The following is a 12,860-nucleotide window of genomic DNA, read 5'->3' as shown; positions in this document are numbered from 1 at the left end:
GGCGTTAGTGACAGACGCAAAAGAATCACTGGATTCTATTCCGGCCTGATTGAGAACCGACAGATGGATAGCCGTGCCGTGACAGGGTGCGTTGAACATTTCCACTGAGAGGATGGGAGGTAGCCATTGACAACGGTGAAACCCTACATACAGCTTGCCATGGAAGGAGCCTTGCGTGTTTGAAGAAGAAGACAGTAGGAAAGCAGAGATTCAGAAGACAGAGCATCTCCAAAACCTTAACCTATTCTCCATCACTGCAATTCAAGTACCTGTTTTATGTTCTTTTGCTTTTTACAATCAATCCTGATAATTTCTAATATCCTGACTAAGATTTACAAGATAACCATAGCTTTCTTCAAGCCGACAATCTCCGTGGGATCGACCCTTACTCACGTAAGGTATTACTTGGACGACCCAGTACACTTGCTGGTTAGTTGTGCGGGATTGCAAGGTGTGATTGCAATTTCGTGCACCACTAGCCTTGTAGTGTTAGCATAAAACTTCCTTATGATTTTGGCATTTATCCTGGTGATTAGTGAGATAAGCTCCTCCCATTTCCTCTTTCTGATCTTGGCTCTTATTTCTGGGCACTCATCATCAGGTAGCTGGAAAAGAATCTTTGGAAATATTCCTTTTTCTGTCATCCACCCAAATTGTATTTGGTGGAACCGTGATCTGAACTTCCATTGATCATAGTTGTCTTCACTCTCCTCAGCAATAGGTTCCTTTCCTCTCCTTCTTTTGAAACTTGAAAAAGATGCCATATTTTCCTTGATGGTTACCCGAATAGAGGTTGAAGGTTGATGAAGAGGGATGGCTAGTGTAGTGCAATTTTTGGATGATAAGGTGGTTTGAGAGAAAAATGAGGTTATGAACTCAATGAGACAAGAAGGGTTTGAGGCTTAAGGCAGCACGGTTGTGGCTTTGAACCTTAAGGACACAAGATCAATTTTATGATTGCAGGAAGGTTAAAGTTAGAGCTATGATATACGGTCTCAGTGGAAGCTATATATAGCAATTATGGATGAAGATTGGACAGTTAAGATGCTTTTTGAATGGGTAAGGATGAAGGGTATGCATGTAAAGTTGAATGAGGACAAAGTTTGCCTCTTCATTGGATAGGTAGCTTGGTCATTTAGGTGTGGTGCACCTCCCAACAGCATGCAGATTTATATTCCCCAAGGAATAGATTCCAAGCCATGTGACCCGCTTCTTGTCCTCATATCAACCGTACTCTTCATTACCTTTTCTCTTTCATCCATTTATTCCTCTGCAGGCCGATCGATCACAAAAAGGAAAGAAATATGAATAAAAAAGGTGGCGGCAAACACATAACCTGCTGCAATCAAATTTAAAACTAAAGACTTGACAAGTGTGCCTCATGGGTATTCAATCAATCGTGACTCCTTATGTGCATTTCTAGTTTTGGTGGACAACAAACTTAGTGTTTGGTAATGTGGTTCAAAGGATCATTTCCACCAAGTAATGTCATTAAAATCTTACAACATCTTTGTCACCTTTGATTAAATCATTATGAGAAGCACTTTATTTTCTGAATTTAATCATGAACTAAAAGAGTGTAAAGTGTACAACATGGTTCCTTTTCATGAAATTCAAGACTTAATTCAAATTTGGCTCTCATCACTTGTGTTCTTAGTATATATAGAACACCAAACTTAAGGTTTGGCTATATACTCCAAGAAAACAATTAGGCATATATCAAGAGGGCTATATGATCATTACTATTTGAAAATCATCTTAGGGTTCCTGTAGGCACACCAAACTTAGATATTGATCATATGCTTCAAGATATTATATGCAAGTGTTCACTTTGTCTTTGTGAACTTGAATCCATGTTAGTAAACCAATGATTATTCATATCAAAGCAGTAAAAACAAAAAACTAAAGCATGGGTTGCCTCCCATGGAGCGCTTCTTTATTGTCATTAGCTTGACGGTTGGTCTCTGTCAGGGTGGATTGTAGTGCTCCATGTCCTCTCCTCGCACAGTGAAGTTTTCTCTACTTGATCCTTGATGATTTCTATATGTTCCAAGGAAAAGACCTTTCCGATGGTGAAGACTTGAGGTAACTGAGATGGAATGGTTGGAAGATGGGGTGGGGTTAGTGGATGGTGGGCTGATATCACATTGTCTCTAGGGGAAAAACTTTCTGTGGGAATCTTCTTATTTTTCCATTCCCTTGGCAATTTCTTCACAACTCTTTTCTCTTCTTCCATTAGTGCTCCATTGACTCTTCTATTTGGGAGGTCCTTGATAACTGCTCTTCCTGATTCTTGTGGCTTCAGCTCTTCCTTGGACTCCCTTGGTTGCTGTATCCCTTGAAATTCTTGCTTGTTCACCAAGGATTATTTTAGGGTCTCTACTTCCAGTTCACTGTTGCTTTCCTCTAGGCACATTTTTCTGTGATCATCCTTTGGCTCTTTAGGTTCTGGCTCAGATTCAGGTGTAGGTTTGAAAACATGGAAGATGAGATGTTCATCATGTATTCTCATTATTAACTCTCCTTGTTTCACATCGATGAGCGCTCTACCAGTGGCTAAAAATAGTCTCTCCAGGATAATTGGATGGAGGTAACTTTCTTCCATGTCCAGAATAAAAAGTCAGTGGGGAGAAAGTAATTTCCCACTTTGACCAATACATTCTCGACCACTCCTTCAGCTTGCTTCTGAGTATTATCGGCCAATTAGATGACTACATCTGTGGAGTTTAGTTCTTTGATTTGCAACCTCTTCATGAGAGACAGAGGCATCACATTATGCTGGCTCCTAGATCATAAAATCCTCTATCAATCCTTGTACCTCCTATGGCATAGGGGATATGAAAGCTCCCCGGATCTTTTTTCTTCAGAGGTAAATCCTTCTTGATGAGGGCACTACATTCCTTGTTCATTATCACTGTTTGTCCCCCTTTCAAGGTTCCTTTCTTGGTCAGCAACTCTTTCATGCACTTGATGTAGGTAAGCATCTGTTGGAGAGTTTTGATGAAGGGAATGTTGACACTGAGGGATGCAAACATGTCTAAGAATCTTGAGTATGACTTCTCTTTCTCACCTCCCTAAGTCTTTGGGGAAATGGTGCCTTTGGCACGTAAGGTTTCAGAGTTTCCTTCCTTTTTGGTTCTTTCCGTTATACAGGTCCATTTCCTTGTTCTTTTTCCTCCAATTTTCCTTAGGAAATGCCTTGGCTGTGTTCTGTTGGCTTGCTGGTATCTTCCACTAGGACGTCTTCACTACTTAAATTGATTGCCTTGCATTCTTCCCCCTTTATCTTCTTGATCTCTCATCTTGGGTTCTTTTCTGTGTCACTTGGGAAGCTATCAGTGGACTTTGGGAATTGTTGAGATAAGTACCCCACTTGGGACTCAAGCGTCTTAATGGTTTCTCCTCGACTTTTCATAGTAGCTCTCAACTCCTCCTTGAATTTTTTCATATCTTCGAACTCCTTGCAAAGATTTGCAAACATAGCTTCAATTTTGGACATTCTATCATCATCATGTGGTGATGGTTGGTTGGAATTAGGTTGTTGAGAGTGGTTATTTTGGGTTTGGTATGATGACTGGGAAGAATTGTATGGATGTTGATATGATCTTGGATTGGATTGTTGGTAGGTGTACTGGTTAGGATTATGAGGTTTGTGGTCTTGGCCTTGATTTTGTTGGTTTCTTCACCCAAAGTTTGGGTGGCTCCTCCAACCAGTGTTATAGGTTTTTGAGTATAGATCATGATGAATTCCCAAGGTAATTTGCTTCCTCCCAGTTAACTCCTTCCTCTGTGTCCAACTCTCCTTGAGGTGATGGTTGAGTATGGATGGCTGCAGCCAGATTCTTCTTTATTTGCATGGTCAATTCAGCTAGTTGCTTGATAATCATCTTATTCTGGGCTAGGATTGCATCCATGTTGTTCAACTCCATGACTCCTCTGTTATTGCTCCTTTCTGAGGCATAGAAATACTCATTCTTAGCCACTATTTCTATGACATTAATGGCTTCTTCAATGGTCTTCTTCTTGTTAAGGGAGCCTCCAGATGAGTGGTCCACAGCTTTCTTTGATTCATAAGAAAACCCTTCATAAAAGATGTGCAATTGCACCCACTCATTAAACATATTGGGGGGAATTTCCTTGTCAAATCTTTGAATCTTTCCCAAGCTTCGTATAAGGTTTCACCATCCTGCTGTCTGAATGTCTGCACCTCGGTTCTCAATCTATTCACTCTTTGAGGAGGGTAGAACCTTGCTAAGAATCTATTTACCACATCTTCTCAGGTTGTCAAGCTTTCTTTGGGAAACGATTCTAGCCATTTAAATGCTTTGTCCTTCAAAGAGAATGGAAACAGTAGCAATCTATAGGTGTCAGGGTGAACATTATTAGATTTAACTGTATCACAGATCCTTAGGAATGTAGTGAGATGATGATTAGGGTCTTCTTGGGCATTTCCTCCGAAAGAACAATTATTTTTGACGAGTATGATGAGCTGAGGCTTCAATTCAAAATTATTAGCATGGATGGTTGGCCTTTGAATGTTGCTCCCATAATTCCCAAGATTAGGATTAATGTAGGAGCCCAACATTCTCCTCTCTTGTCCAACAGGGTTATCTGCACCTCTTCTAGCATGATTATTCACTTCTTCTTCATGATGGTTCTCCATATCATCCTCCATTTCTATATCCAAGTCTTCCTCCTCTTCCTCTGTACCAACATCCTTCTTTCTTCTTGCTTCCCTCCTTAATCTAAGGAAGGTCCTCTCCGGTTCACTATCAAAAGAGGTTGAGGTTTCCCTTCTTCTACCTGTCATACAATGATCAAGTACAGGAAACAGCAAGTGTAGAATCCACTTAAATAGAGTATAATTAGCTTGGTTAGAGCAATTTATCAAATGGTTAGTACGTTAGCTTGTTAGAAAGTAAGGAAATAAAGAAAAATAAAGAGAAACAACTAAAATTGCAGAATAAAAATTGAACAGCTAAAATTGAAATTCAATTAAACAAAGAAAAATGCTCAATCTAGTTATCCTCCAATTTAGTAATTGTCAATACAAAACTAATCCCTGGAAACGGTGCCATAAACTTGATGTGCAGAAAACTGTCTCAACAATTTTCTACCGGCAAGTGCACCGGATTATCGTCAAGTAAAAACTCACAATAGAGTGAGGCCGAATCCCACAGGGATTGGATGGTTGATCAATTTTAATTGGAAAATTGTTCTAGTTGAGCGAAATCAGAAGTTGAATTGATGTTGCAGAATGTAAATTGGCGGGAAACTTAAACTGCAAGAAATTAAATGATAGAAGCCTAAATTGAAAGAATTTAAATGACAGAAGCTTAAATTGCAAGAAATTAAAGAGCGAAATTAAAAGAATGGGTAAGATCAGAGAAGGGGAAGCTCATTGGGGTCAGGAGATGTGATAATACTCTGGATCAATTTCATTTTCATCTCTTCCTCAATCAATGCATTCATTGATCTCCTTGGTAATCTTAGGTGATTAGATCCCAATTCCTTGGCAATCTAATCTCTCTAAGCATGAACAATTGCCTAATTCCTTGATTTTAGTGCTCATGCGAAGAGATGAAGTATAGTCACTAATTATACCACACATATTCATAGATCAAAGTGTTGGTAGGATTAGATGTCACGATATCTATCCAAACCCCAATCTAATCCAATGTGAGAAAATATTTCTAGCATGATCTCCTCATTTCTCTTCCAAGGTTAAGAGGAGATCCAATTATGAATAGCTTCTTTCCCAAGATAACTATCCAATTGGATGAAGACCGAAAGCTTTCTAGTAAAATCAAGAGAAAAGAAAGAAGAAGAAAAAGAATGAAAATTAATATTGATCCATTGAATTACACAGAGCTCCCTAACCCAATAAAAGGGGTTTAGTTGTTCATAGCCCTAAAAATGGAAAATGGAGTTGAAAGATTGGTGCACGAAATTGCAATCACACCTTTGCAATCCGCACAACTAACCAGCAAGTGCACTGGGTCGTCCAAGTAATACCTTACGTGAGTAAGGGTCGATCCCACGGAGATTGTTGGTATGAAGCAAGCTATGGTTATCTTATTAATCTTGGTCAGGATACCAATAAGGTTCTTTGAATTTAATTGTAAAAAGTGAAAGTGTTTGGAATAAGTAATTGTTACTCAATAATGGAGAATATGTTGGAGTTTTGGAGATGCTTTGTCCTCTGAATTTCAGCTTTTCTCTTGTCCTCCTCTTCACACACGCAAGGCTCCTTCCATGGCAAGCTGTATGTAGGGTGTCACCATTGTCAATGGCTACTTCCCGTCCTCTCAGTGAAAATGGTCTAAATGCTCTGTCACAGCACAGCTAATCATCTATTGGTTCTCGATCATCTCGTCACAGCCATTCAATCATTGAATCCTACTCGGAATACCACAGACAAGGTTTAAACTTTCCGGATTCTCATGAATGCTGCCATAAATTCTAGCTTATACCACGAAGATTCTGATTAAGAAATCTAAGAAATACTCATTCAATCTGATGTATAACGGATGTGGTTGTCAGGCACACGTTCATGGATTGAGGAAGGTGATGAGTGTCACGGATCATCACCTTCTTCATAGTGAAGCGCGAATGAACATCTTAGATAGGAACAAGCATGTTTGAATGGAAAACAGAAATAATTGCATTAATTCATCGAGATGCTGCAGAACTCCTCACCCCCAACAATGGAATTTAGAGACTCATGCCATCAAAGAGTATAAAAATTCAGATCTAAAATGTCATGAGATCCAAAATAAGTTTCTAAAAGTTGTTTAAATACTAAACTAGTAACCTAGGTTTACAGAAAATGAGTAAACTAGGATGGATAGTACAGAGATCCACTTCTGGGGCCCACTTGGTGTGTGCTGGGGCTGAGACTTAAGCTTCTCATGTGCTTGGGCTGTTTCTGGAGTTGAACGCCAGGTTGTAACCTGTTTCTGGCGTTGAACTCCCATTTGCAACCTGATTCTGCTGCTAAACGCCAGACTGCAACATGGAACTGGCGTTTAACGCTAGTTTACGTCATCTATCTTCGCGCAAAGTATGGACTATTATATATTGATGGAAAGCCCTGGATGTCTACTTTCCAACCCAATTGAGAGCGTTCCAATTGAACTCCTATAAATCCAAAAAATCCATTCCGAGTGCAGGGAGGTCAGAATCCAATAGCATCAGCAGTCCTTTTTCAGCCTGAATCAGATTTTAACTCAACTCCTTCAATTTCAGCCAGAAAATACCTAAAATCAGAGAAAAATACACAAACTCATAGTAAACTCCAGAAATATGAATTTTGCTCAAAAATTAATAAAAATATATTAAAAACTAACTAAAACACACTAAAATCTACATGAAATTACCCCCTAAAAGCATATAAAATATCCGTTCATCAAAGATACATTGCAGAATTGAAAGAAATTTGCTGAAAAGAGATATTGGTAGAGTTATGGTACTCCTCTCCGTTCCTACTAACTAATTTGAATTCTAAGCTATTTATACATTTTCTTCCATTAATCTTCATTCTCCAAATTGGGCTTTTGGCCTTAATTGAATTGGGTTGAAGTTGCTTTAATTGTTTCACTGGCTATTGAGAAGAGAGGAGTGCTTGAATTGCAATGTTCTGGTGCTCATGAAAATTCATCAAATCAACCATGGTTGAATGAATCTAGGCATACATGAATTTCTAACCCAATTGCTTACTTATAATGCAAGAAAGTGCATAAAACCTACTAAAAACAAAAGAAAAAGGCTAGTGAAACTGGCCTAAGATGCCTTGGAATCAAATATCTACAAAAAACAAAATAAAAGAAAACAAAAATAAAGTGCAAAGTGTTCAGCAAAGAAAATTTACGCCCTAAAAATAACGAATCCTCCCCCACACTTTAATGTTGCACGGTCCTCCGTGCATGAACACAATCCGGGGAGTATGGCTCTAAAGTACTCCACCTTCAACTGGCGTATACGGGAGCTTGGTTTGTGTGGATTTTGCCAAGTCCAAAGCATTCTTGGCATCTCCATCCTCGGTGTCCTCCTCCTCTCCTGGCTCCTTGGCATTCTGTCGCATCCTTAAAATGATTGAGTAAAGTATAATTAAGAATCATAGGGCAAGCAGCAGGAAAGGGTAAAGTGGGGAGCTCATAAGCATCTAATTGAGGAGTTTGCATAGTGGTGTGGTATGATACAAAAAAAATTAGCCATGTGTGTATTCCAATTATGCGCGCGGTTGGAATACACACAACGGTCGGCTAAAATGGCATCCACACAATCAAAAAGTAAGCATCTGTCCCTCAATTAGATGGCCTAGGTTGCAATTAAAGAATAAGCAAAAGATGAGGCACAAACAAACCTAGGTAACCACAAAAGTGAATTGAGTATTTTACACAGAATATTGAAATTGTGCAAGTGAAAGCGCAAAATTGGTATAGAATAGCACAATAAACAATAACCAATATATTAAGGAAAAGAAAACCACTTATTCATCATGAAACATAAGGAAAAAGTCATATGGTAAGATACTTGTTACAAAAAAGTGATAAGCTTGATAAGAATCAAGTTAAGTCACTCAAACAAATGCAAAGCATTAACAAGGAACAAGTACTGGTCATGTGATGAATTTAATATGAAGATCATGATGGATAAGTAATTTCAACTAAATTCACTTAATTCCATATTGACTTATATAATTTGTCCTAGTGTTACAATCAAAACATGAATATTTAAACCCACTAGGTACTAGTAAATTAAGGCAAAGTATAAGTGCATTGGTGGAAACTTCAAGCAACAAGCAACCCAATTAACATCAAACAAACACTTGCAACTTATTTAATTTATAAACAAGTAAACCAAAACTAATATAACTACTAAAATAAAAATAATATGCAATGAAAACTAAGTAAAATAAGTAGCAAAATCAGTGGAAAAGCAAGAGAATAGAGAGGAAAAGAATAATATTTTGTAACAACATTACAAGTTGTTACAAAACATGATAATATTTTGTAACAATCTGTTTTATTTTGTTACAAATTATGTTAGTTTTTGTAACGATATAGTGTTTTGTTACAAAATCTTGTAATATTTTGTAACAAAAAAAAAACAAGTTGCAAAAATTCAAAATATTTTGTAACAATTTTTTTTTGTTTCAAAAACTCAAATTGTTTCGTAACAAAACAACTTTTTGTTTCAAAAACTCCAGTTGTTTTGTAACAAAAAATTAATTTGTCACAAAATTCAATATTGTTTGTAACAAATTAATTATTTATCACAAATTATAAGCATATTTTATAACAATTTTCTTTTCAAAATATTAAGCACTTTAAGGGTAAAAAAAATTGTGTATATATTTTTTTTAAAATAATTTTATTTTATATAAAAAATTAAAATTTTTTATATAATGTATGTATTCATTAAAGAAAAACCTTATTCTAAATTGATTTTAATTTATTTATTCACTAAAGACTTTAATTTTAGAAATTATTTAATTAAAGCTAATTAAATCAAATTTTGATAATTAAATTAAAATTTTTCTCTAATTTTATAGTTGTTGGATAATTTTCTATATTTGAACTATAAAATTTAGTAATTGCAAAATAATAAGAATTTTGTATAAATTGATTTAAAGAATTGAGATTTTGGAATTTAATATATTTTAATTTTTATGAATAAAGAAAATTAATTATATTATGTCTAATTATTGAATTAGAGTCTTTATTTAAAAAAAATAATTCAATTTATAAATTGATAAATAATTAAATAGTATTTTTATAAATATTATTAATAGATTAAAAATAAGTTTTTGATTTTCAATTACTCCTAATTTTAATGAAATGACTAAACTACCCCTAGCCTTAATTCCCAAATTAGGGGACCCTAATTTTAAATCCCTAATCAGAAACCCAATTTTTCCTTTCCCAGCCGCCATTACCCCTTCCCCTTTCTGAAACACCAACACAGCCTCACCCTCTCTCAATGCAACAAACACACACGCTCACTGAGGGAACGAGAATCAGAGAGAAATAGAACAAAGAAGAGAAGAGGGAGTCCGAGAGAGAAGGAGTGCGCTGGTGGAGGGAGTGCTGCCGCTGGTGGAGACGAATCCGCCGCTGGTCTGAGCTAAGAAGAAACGTATGGAGAGGTGGTGAACGAAGCCATCGCAGGAACCGCCGTCTAGAAAGGGTTCAGGTCACCATTGATGGGGCTAGCCGGAACTGTCCCGAGGTTTTTGTCGTTGATTTTGATTTTGTTCTGTTTCGGTTGAAGCCGTTGCTGCCTCTAGTCGCTCAGGTCACCCTTTTCTATTCATTTTTATCGAATGCATTATCCTTTATTAAAATTTGTTTGAATGCTGTTGAATATGCTGTTGAACATTACATAAGTGTGGAAATATAGATGTGATTGTGTCAAACGCAGCTGCAAATCCTTCTGTTGACCCTATTTTGCAAACCAAAGACTCTGTTCTTGACAAGCTTTAGGAGATTAATGTTAAGGCCTCTATACTTCTTCTCAAGGTAAATTAGTTCAAGCTGTCAATTGTTTGTTGTTATGAGCTAATGTTCTAATTGATGTGTTAACAACTTTTATGTTCTTGCATGATGCAGCTCCTCACTTGCACAAAGGCTCATATGTGGTTATTATTTCCTCCATCGCCGGCTTCAATCCTCCTGCTTCTATGTCTATGTATGGAGTGACCAAAACAGCCCTTTTTGGACTTACTAAAGTAGGTACTTCACTTGCCCTACAAAGTGTTCTTTGAACATCTAACAAAACTGCATATATCTTCTTGTTTTTAAGTGTGCTGCATAGGCCTTGGCTGCTGAGATGGCCCCAAACACTCGTGTAAACTGTATTGCTCCCGATTTTGTGCCAAGTAATTTTGCCTCGTTTATTATCAGTTATCAATCATTATCTTATTGCTCCCGGTTTTGGTTCTTTAATTTCTATCATTATCTTATTGCCTTCAAGCTGTCATGTACTCAAATTTATGAGGAATCCGCAAAAAATCTTAATTATATTAAATTAAAATACCTTTTAAGGGCCAAGGTTAGGCACTGTATATAGAGAATTTGATGGAGGAATATGTCACCAGCTTTAATGAAGTGACACAATTTTGATTGAGGTAGGGACTAAGAAAGCTTTGAAGCAAATGTTGCATAATAATGTTTTCTTACTTTATTAATGACCTATTGATTATTGATTATATATATTAGCTTTTTGTCATGGCTCCTTCAGGAATTATTGATTATTGAACCACTGTAATTTGGTATTTAACTTTGTGCAGGATAATTTTGGTAGACTGCATGATAGGGGCAAAGAAACACCCAAAGTAATGAAGCAACTTGGTTGCCATCAACAGTTCATGGACCAGTTCTAATTTGAAACTTGTACAAAATGAGACCTTGCTTTCTGATTGGAAGCAACAACAAGAGCGTGATGTCGAGATTATGAAAGCTCAGTCTAATGTTGTCAGCATCCGCACGGTGAGCCTTCCAACATCTTCTGTCCTTTATTTAATATGCCTTTATTTATTTATTTTGGTTTTGCTATTCTCCTTTTCTTGATTGAATTTGTTCAGTAACTAGTATGTTGATTGTCGTTGTACACTAGATGCTCTGGCTTACCAAAGAATCTAGATATTTTTTACTTGGTTTTATATAAATACCAAGTGTCATGTGTTACTATTTGTTATACTTACCAAAAAATCTGGTTTTATATATTCTCCTAATTTCTTTTTTGTGCTAATTCTTTCTTTTTTAATACTCAAATGGATGGTATTATTTAATAAACATTCTAACTATGTTCAAGTTGTGCAATTCTAACTATGCTAATAAATATGCTAACAAGCTTTTATAATTTATTTTTTGTGTTTAATAGGCAAAATAGATCCATATGTTGTGATACAATACAAAGGGCAAAAGTAAAGGAGCACATTTGCTAATAATGGTTAGTTATATGGCATATTCAACGTTGTTCTGCTGAGTGCTGCTCTGCTTCTTGCTGGTTGGATTGGTTTTAATTGTTTCTTCATGTTTTCTTGCTGGAATTGGCTTATTTACTTCCTTCCTATGAATTTATTATGATTTTTTGTGTTTTTAACTGTCAAAGAATTCATATGGAAATTCAATTAATTGATTGAGTTGGTATTTAATTGCTTTTGGTTTTCAACTGTTGCTAAGCTCAATTGATTGATTATCCGGCTAAGTGCTTCACTATTTTGGTTGTTGGAAGCTAGAAGCTTCGGATTTTGTTATTCACTATTTGGTTATTGTCCTATTTGGTTGGTCAATTAAGCTGCATTGTGTTGTTTGAAAGGGTGCAAGTTGTGAATTGGTTATGTTTGTTGGAATCGTGGACGGTGGAAATATCCAAGTTTTAGAGAAGGTTCTGCCGAAATATTTCTAAACATTTTGGATAAAACTTAGTGGAAAAATTATAATTAGTGTTATATCTTGTTTCTAACTTTTTTGTTTTGGTTTTTCTTATTTACAGGAGTGCTGAAATGGTAACCATATGCTACTTTGAGTGCTCAACAATGTTTTAATGCATAGAGACACTAATCTATGTTAGAACTTTTATGTTTTGGTTGAACTTTGTATGTTAGAACTTTTATGTTTTGGTTGAACTAATCAATGTACTCACTAGCTAATGTTATTTTGTTTCAAGACAATTTTAGCTAAAAAGATCTTGTTTGACTTATGTATGTATTTGCATATTATATACATGTAAACTTGTTTATTAAAATCGTTAATATATTAGTTAATTTAAAAAATAATTTAGTAAATTATGCATGTAATTTGTATTAAAAAATGTTACAAAATCATGTTATATTTTGTAACAAATTTTTTTTA

The 12,860-nt window shown here is 36.0% G+C and overlaps 1 long non-coding RNA gene and 1 other non-coding gene across 5 annotated transcripts; both read left to right on the top strand.

The window, feature by feature from the left end:
* Positions 1-4,119: 4,119 nt before the first annotated feature.
* On the top strand, positions 4,120-4,222 carry LOC127746051 (small nucleolar RNA R71). The gene has a single exon (XR_008007672.1). It is a non-coding gene; the product is annotated as a small nucleolar RNA R71 (small nucleolar RNA).
* Positions 4,223-10,096: 5,874 nt separating this feature from the next.
* LOC127745818 (uncharacterized) lies at positions 10,097-12,516 on the top strand. 4 transcript variants are annotated; one of them, XR_008007417.1, is made up of 7 exons: positions 10,097-10,523; positions 10,614-10,732; positions 10,819-10,882; positions 11,061-11,131; positions 11,294-11,492; positions 11,887-11,955; positions 12,502-12,516. It is a non-coding gene; the product is annotated as an uncharacterized LOC127745818 (long non-coding RNA). The 4 variants fall into 4 exon arrangements; XR_008007419.1 differs by having other exon boundaries at positions 10,614-10,736; XR_008007416.1 differs by lacking the exon at positions 11,061-11,131.
* The last annotated feature ends 344 nt before the right edge of the window (positions 12,517-12,860 follow it).

Source organism: Arachis duranensis, chromosome 3 (genome assembly GCF_000817695.3).
Source record: "Arachis duranensis cultivar V14167 chromosome 3, aradu.V14167.gnm2.J7QH, whole genome shotgun sequence".
Lineage (NCBI taxonomy): Eukaryota > Viridiplantae > Streptophyta > Magnoliopsida > Fabales > Fabaceae > Arachis > Arachis duranensis.
The sequence above is the reverse complement of the archived record's forward strand: the minus strand, read 5'-3'. Positions and strand labels throughout refer to the sequence as shown.